This window comes from Cyprinus carpio, chromosome B11, assembly GCF_018340385.1.
Source record: "Cyprinus carpio isolate SPL01 chromosome B11, ASM1834038v1, whole genome shotgun sequence".
In the NCBI taxonomy this organism is placed as follows: Eukaryota; Metazoa; Chordata; class Actinopteri; order Cypriniformes; family Cyprinidae; genus Cyprinus; species Cyprinus carpio.
The window spans coordinates 14,404,777-14,411,822 of NC_056607.1; the positions used below are offsets into that span (position 1 = coordinate 14,404,777).

A 7,046-nucleotide genomic window follows, 5' to 3' on the forward strand; every position below is an offset into this window, starting at 1 on the left:
TGCGATGGCAAAGCTGCATTTTCAACAGCTATTACACCAGTCTTGTCTGTGTCACATGATCCTTCAGAAATCATTCTAATATGCTGACTTGATGCTCATGAAACACATATTATTATCAATGTGAAGACAACTGTGCTGCTTAATATTTTTGTGGAAACTGTGATATTTTTACAGGATTTTCTGATAAAAAGAAAGTTAAAAAATAACATTATAAATGTCTTTACGTTTGATTAATGCATCCTTGTGAAATAAAAGTATTCCTTTTTTTTTTTTTTTTTATTATTATTTTTTTTTTTTATAAAGTCTTACTGACCCCAACTTTTGAACAGTGGTGTATGTCAAATACATCAGTTGAATCAGTTCGTTCAAATAGTTATTATGGTTGCTTAACCCATGGCAAGAAATTTATCAAAACATAAGGCACTTTTTATACCCACATCTGAAACATCTGGGGCATTTTTGCCCCAAGCCCTGGTACTCTCTGACCTTAATACTGTTATCAGGCCTGCCACTAGGAGGCTAATGATTGACTCCATTAATGTGATACTGAGATTTTGTCTTTGGGCCAGAATCTCCACATAAAAATGTTCCATTTGACGTGAGCAGACAAACTTGAGTTTAAATATAGAACATATCACATGTAGGATGTGCGTCATTTTTAATTTATGAGGCTTTTTCCTTCATTAAAATGATAGTCCACCCAAATAGTTTTTTTCCCAGCCTCATGTCATTCCAAACATGTATTCTCTCTTTTACAAAACAAAAACGAATAAAGTTGATACAGTAAATACATTATAAATGCTAATTCTGAATGTGAAATTCAAGCAACCGCATCGGACAGTTTTTGCTGTAAATTTAACTGTATGTTTTGTTTTGTACATTTAGAAGGCAGATTTGCCCCCTAACATGACTCACTTGCTTTGAGTCCAGGGCAGAAGGCCAGTCATCATTAGACTATCAAATAAAAAACCCTTTATTATACTTGATCTCATTTCAACATTGTCCACAAGATGGATTTTACATTTAGCTCAAGCACTTCGCTAAGCGCTCACATTAAATTCCCTTTAAATAACCCATGACCTGGAATAGTCTTTTATTCAAAGGCACTGAAGGGCAATTTGATATGATCTCATTAAAACCCCCAGAAATATCCAGCATCTGGTAATCAAACTGTTGTGGAGACATTTTCAGTGTTTAACTATTAACTATTATGAATGTCTTGATGAAAAATATGTCGGACTCCCATCTGGACACTGAAGGTGTCTGTTTTTCTCTCTTGCCTTCATTAGATGGGAGGACTATCTGCTCGTTGCTCCTGCTTTTGCCAGATATTGTGCGAGCTGGAGCTGTGTGTGTCTGGAGGGATTATCTTCCTCTGTATTTTCAGTTAATAAAAACAGCTTTACATGCTCTCACAACTGTGTGCACACAAAACAAGTTATAATTTAAGGGTTGCAGGTAAACATATTTTTCATTTTGATTACACTACAACAATGCAATGTATTGCTTTCCTACCAGTAGGTTTTATGAGAAAGAAATGTAAAATTGTTATAATTTCCGGTGTATATACTTTAACAGGTTGAACGAGGTCATCAATCAGAGAGACAATGAAAAACATATTTTTTATGTTGTATTTATATTTGCACATTTTTACACAAGGGAGCACAAGGACATGAATTTTTGTTTTGTGTGTGTGCATATTTAATCTAATTAATTAAATGATAAACTGTTTAATTAATCAAATTAATTGCATTTATGAAAATGAAGATGATTTGAATGATTTTTTTTTTATGGCAGATGACTAAAGCATTGAATAGATATTACAAAATGTGGCTTTAGAAAATCAATATATTTTTATATCAGTGAACATAAGCTTACTACAGTCCACAACAATCCACTTAACAATTAATAAATATTATAACTTCTAATTAAAAAAAAAAATAATAATCTGTTACACTTTTTTAATAACTTCCATAAAAGACTATGACTTACTTTTTTTTAACATTTAAATGAATAGTTCTCCCAAAAATGTGAACTATTATGTTGTTTTTACCAACCTCAATACCTCGCAGAGCTTGAGCTTTGGCTTTTTTGTGTTCTAGATGTTTTTAGTGGGAGCTAACAGGTGGAAACCTTAATGAATTAATCTTAATGTTTTTATCAGTTGTTTGATCTCTCATTCTGATGGCACCCATCCACTGCAGGGCATCCATTGAGTGATGTAAGGCAAAATTTCTCCAAATCTGTTTTGAAGAATAAACAAAATCATCTGCATCTTAGATGGCCAGAAGGTGAATACATTTTCAGTAAATTTGCATTTTTGGCTGAAAGATTCCTTTAAGATGGCATTTCAGTCAAGAAAAGTTTATTAGATTATTAATTTGACTAAATTTCCCCACAAACTTGATAGTCGCTATTCATAAGCACAAAGAATATTATACACTCTAGCAATGTACACAAGCCGTGTTCAGTCCATTTATAATTCCTGACATACCTTCAATTCATTGAGCGGCAGGTTTCAATTTCTGTCTTGTCTTGCCACGAATTCCTCCACCGACTGGAAGAGCTGCAGAAAGACAAGACGACACAGACAATCCCATGGTGAAGCCCCAATTCCTCCCAGTGCAGATGATTGCTGTGATCAACATCTGTATGTATTTGGCTCACTTTTATATCCTGCCATTTCTGGGGCAAAGGATATACATGAGTGTTACACTTATATAGGATATTTGTTCCTCCTTCCATAATGAACTGCACATTATCAGTAACCAAATAAATGTGTGCTGCAGTCAGGAAGTCATGTGATGTATCTTTTCTAGTCCACAAGCACAGCATTGTAAATTATGGTGTGCTAGTGACAATGCTACTGTCCCATTAACACCAGGACTGAAATATCAAAAAAAGTCACTGCAGCAATTAGGTCTTGTGAACACTGAAAAAACATTGAAAAACTGTGATCCTGAAATCTGGGGCTTGTTGTGATTAAGTTGTCAGAACGTTTTGATAACACAAGGGATTACAAAGTATTCACCTTCAGGTTTTCTGTTGCAAAATATCTCAAAACTACAGACCCCTAAAGGGACATGATGATAGAAAAAATGTTATGGGAGAAAAAATTATATTTCAATGCTTTTTGTGTTTGCTGACAAAAGTATTGCGTTTCCCCAAGCAACTTTGCATTGATTCGCAAAACTTTTGTAATGGAAATAAATGCAGTTGGAGGGAAAACTATACATATATCAATGCTTTTGCGAGTGAATGCGAAGTATCTTAGGGGAGAGGAATACTTTTGTGTGAGGACCATTCAAAGTTTGAGCTCAGTAAGATTTTATTTTGAAAGAAATTAAACTTTTGTTACAGACACTTATAATATCATAAAACATTTCTGTTTTAAATAAATTTAGCTTTTTGAACTTTGTGTTCATCACAGAATTCACAGAAATATTAAGCAGCACATTGATAATAAGAAGAAATGTTTCTTGAGCACCAAATCAGCATATTAGAATGATTTCTGAAGGATCATGTGACTGGAGTAATGGCTGCTGAAAATACAGTTTTACCATCACAGAAATAAATTACATTTTAAAATATATTAACATAGAAAAGTTATAATGCAGCCATTGTGAGCATAACAGATTCCTTCCAAAAACGTATCACTTATATTCTCCAGCGCTATTTAAGTCATACCTAGATATGCCTACCTCACAGAGCTTGAGATTTGGCCTTTTTGTGTTCTAGATGTTTTTTTAGTGGCAGCTAACAGGTGGAAATCGTAATGAATTAGGTAATTGACCTCTGCTTCTTTCATCCAGACCTCCAGCCTCAATCTCCCTTACCTAATAGCTCTGATCACATGCATAGTCTCACATTCTTTCATCTTTTTATTAACTTTTCATTCAAATTGGTTGCTGTGCACAACAGTTGCACTACAAAAGTCTAAAACATCGATGAAAGGTAGACAGGGTCAATATAATTAAAATATCTTTCTGACATAAAAAAAATGGGCCAGAGAACAATATGTTAAACAAACTCACCATTTTCATGGAGATTTCATGCTGTATACCTTCAAGGCATGAGTTCTCCGCTCTCTGAGGGAAAACAGGGGCTTTGTGTTTGTGCATCTTGGCTGGTCAGCCTTGTGATTGATTATTATTTGGGTTTTATCCAGAGGTAAGGGCCGTTCACAGGCTCTGATGGGTCTTTAATGATGAAAGCTGTGTCTGAAGGTCTGTGAGCCTGCAGTGCCGCAGTCTCTGTTGCTTTTTCCATCGCAGTCATACCTTCATTTTGGAAGGATCATATTTTCAGCTACAAAAAGGGACGCTGGAAGCCATCTCCACCCAACGGGGCAGACTTCAACAAAAACAATGTACTGTATGTCAGACTTTGGTGTGCTCAAACTGTCTGAATGTCTTTGCTACGAATGGCACCTTTCATTAATTTATAGCTATGGTGGAGCATGTTTGTCTGGCAAAAAAGAAAGGCAGCTCTCTTGAACTGAGCCAACCATCACAATAGGAGATCACGGAACATTTTGATATTTCTCTGTGGAATTCTGCCAAGAGATCATGCTTTAATATCCCACAGCCAACGCCTTTTCTGCAGCTGCAAAGCAGAACATAGTCATTAATACACAGTCATAAGTTGTGAGGCAATGTTACCGTAGTACTCCTCTGGGATCCGGTGAACGGACCCCATACAGGAAAGAAGAAACATTGAGAGGTTAGAAACAGTGGGTTATTGTGAATATACAGACCGTTTCCTAGTATGAGTTGAGATAATAGAATACTGCACTGTGATTTGACAGCTGAACAACCCTTTCTGATGCAAGCAAAAATTGGCTACAACAATACATGAGCAATTGCAACAACTGCTGTCATAACTTGGATTGCAGTTCAGGACACAGAGAGCCTTAGTTGTTGTTTTCCTCGAGCGAGTTCATCATTCAAACAACATAATAACACTCTAAAAACCTAGAGAGCTACTTCAAAGCCTATGTACTGTACTGTAGACAGCATTACTGAAATGTAACTGCATGGGAACAGTGAATACATTAATGATCCTGGTTCCTTAAGATTCTATTAATGCTTAAGTACTTTAGGGAAATAAATATATATAAAAAAAAAAATGAATGCAATTTGTATACACATACAACCAGTCAGTTATTACACTGCCTTAACGTCTCAGTTGTAAACTGTATGTGTTTGGATCAGATCACACAGTTTGTGTTGTATGTTTTTGATCCACTAAAAAGAGCCGACTCATTAGAATCTTTCACTGTGTATTCACGGACTGACATGGAAAATAGGAAATTGTTGAATAAAGTTGTTATTTTTGTTTTCTTTGTGCACAAAATGTATTCTTGTAGCTTAATAAAGTTACAGTTGAACCACTGATGTCACATGGACTATTTTAACAAAGTCCTTACTGTGGGAAGTCGTGGCCTAATGGTTAGAGAGTCGGACTCCCAATCGAAGGGTTGTGAGTTCGAGTCTCCGGCTAGCAGGAATTGTGGGTGGGGGGAGTGCATGTACAGTTTCTCTCTCCACCTTCAATACCATGACTTAGGTGCCCTTGAGCAAGGCATCGAACCCCCAACTGCTCCCCGGGCGCCGCAGCATAAAAAAATGGCTGCCCACTGCTCCGGGTGTGTGTTCACAGTGTGTGTGTGTGTTCACTGCTCTGTGTGTGTGTGCACTTTGGATGGGTTAAATGCAGAGCACGAATTCTGAGTATGGGTCACCATACTTGGCTGCATGTCATGTCACTTTTCACTTTTTTTTTTTTTTTTTTCTGGGCCTTGAATGTGTCAGTTGTGCTGCTATCTACTGTATGTTGTGTCTGTCTATGCAGGGTCAAAAAGCTCTCGTATTTCATCAAAAATATCTTCATTTGTGCTCTGAAGATGAACGAAGGCATTACAAGTTTGAAACAACATGAAGGTGATTCATGACAGAATTTTCATTTTTGGATGAACTATCCTTTTAATTTCATAGGCTCATAGGAGTCATTCATTCAGGCATTGAACTACACTGGTTGTGCTGTATGTTTCTGATTTACTAAAAAAAAATCCTGATTCATTAGAGTTAATTGAATCTCTCGTCATGTAATCAGGTTACAAGAAAAGCTCAGTTCGATTCACAAAAGAACCGGCTCATGGGAATCATTCAAGAATTGGAGTATAATGATCACGCTGTCGATTTAGTAGTGGATTAATGGTGTTGCAAAATTCCATCACACCACAAGTGATTTCTGGTCTCAAAAAAAAGTCTCTCAGCTCTGTCCTCCACCAAGTGCATTTCTGGCCTGAGGAGAAAAAACTGATCTTGAATCTGCCCATATGGAGCAACTGCTCACAGAATCATGTGCTGCGTGGGACTGCAGTCCACATACACACTCGCCTCCTGCAGCCACCTGCTGGTCCGCTGATCATATTGCAGTCCTGATGAATAATGCATATCCATCTGGAGACAACTATCTACAATAACAAAACAGGCAAAACAAGTAAACTGATACTGTACACTGTCATTCACAATTAAAAATAAAAATACAGCTGCATCATTCCATTCTGAGCAAAGATGGCAGATTACAAACCTGCACCAGAAAAGCAACTGCTATTGAGATTAATGCTAACAGTATGGACCTCCGGTCGCCGTGATTTTGCCAAGTAAGATATGTTCCTGGATCAACATCTTTTGTTGATCCTGGATCAACATAACGGTCCAAAAATAGACTTTACCCAATCCCTATCCCTAAACCTAACCCTACCCCTAATTTGTTCCTAAAATCAGTGTGAAATGATAGCTGTTTAACAAGGGAGTAGAAGCACCTAACCCTGATCGTAAGCCTAAAACAGATATTTCCTGAAAAGTTATCCCTCAATTCTGATTGGTTGATAGGAATGTTGTTCCAGGATCAACAAGGATGTTAATCCAGGAACATGTTGTACTTGGTGAAATCACGTTCACCATAGACCTCCATGGACAGGTGGACTATTTATTTTTAATAACTAGTTTATGAATATATCTACACACTCACACAAAAGG

General features: G+C 36.8%; 1 long non-coding RNA gene across 1 annotated transcript; it reads right to left on the minus strand.

Annotated features, from left to right (window-relative positions):
- Positions 1-337: 337 nt before the first annotated feature.
- LOC122138910 lies at positions 338-5,424 on the minus strand. The gene is made up of 3 exons (XR_006155883.1): positions 4,035-5,424; positions 2,495-2,566; positions 338-2,243 (listed from the first exon to the last, which is right to left on the minus strand). It is a non-coding gene; the product is annotated as an uncharacterized LOC122138910 (long non-coding RNA).
- Positions 5,425-7,046: the final 1,622 nt, after the last annotated feature.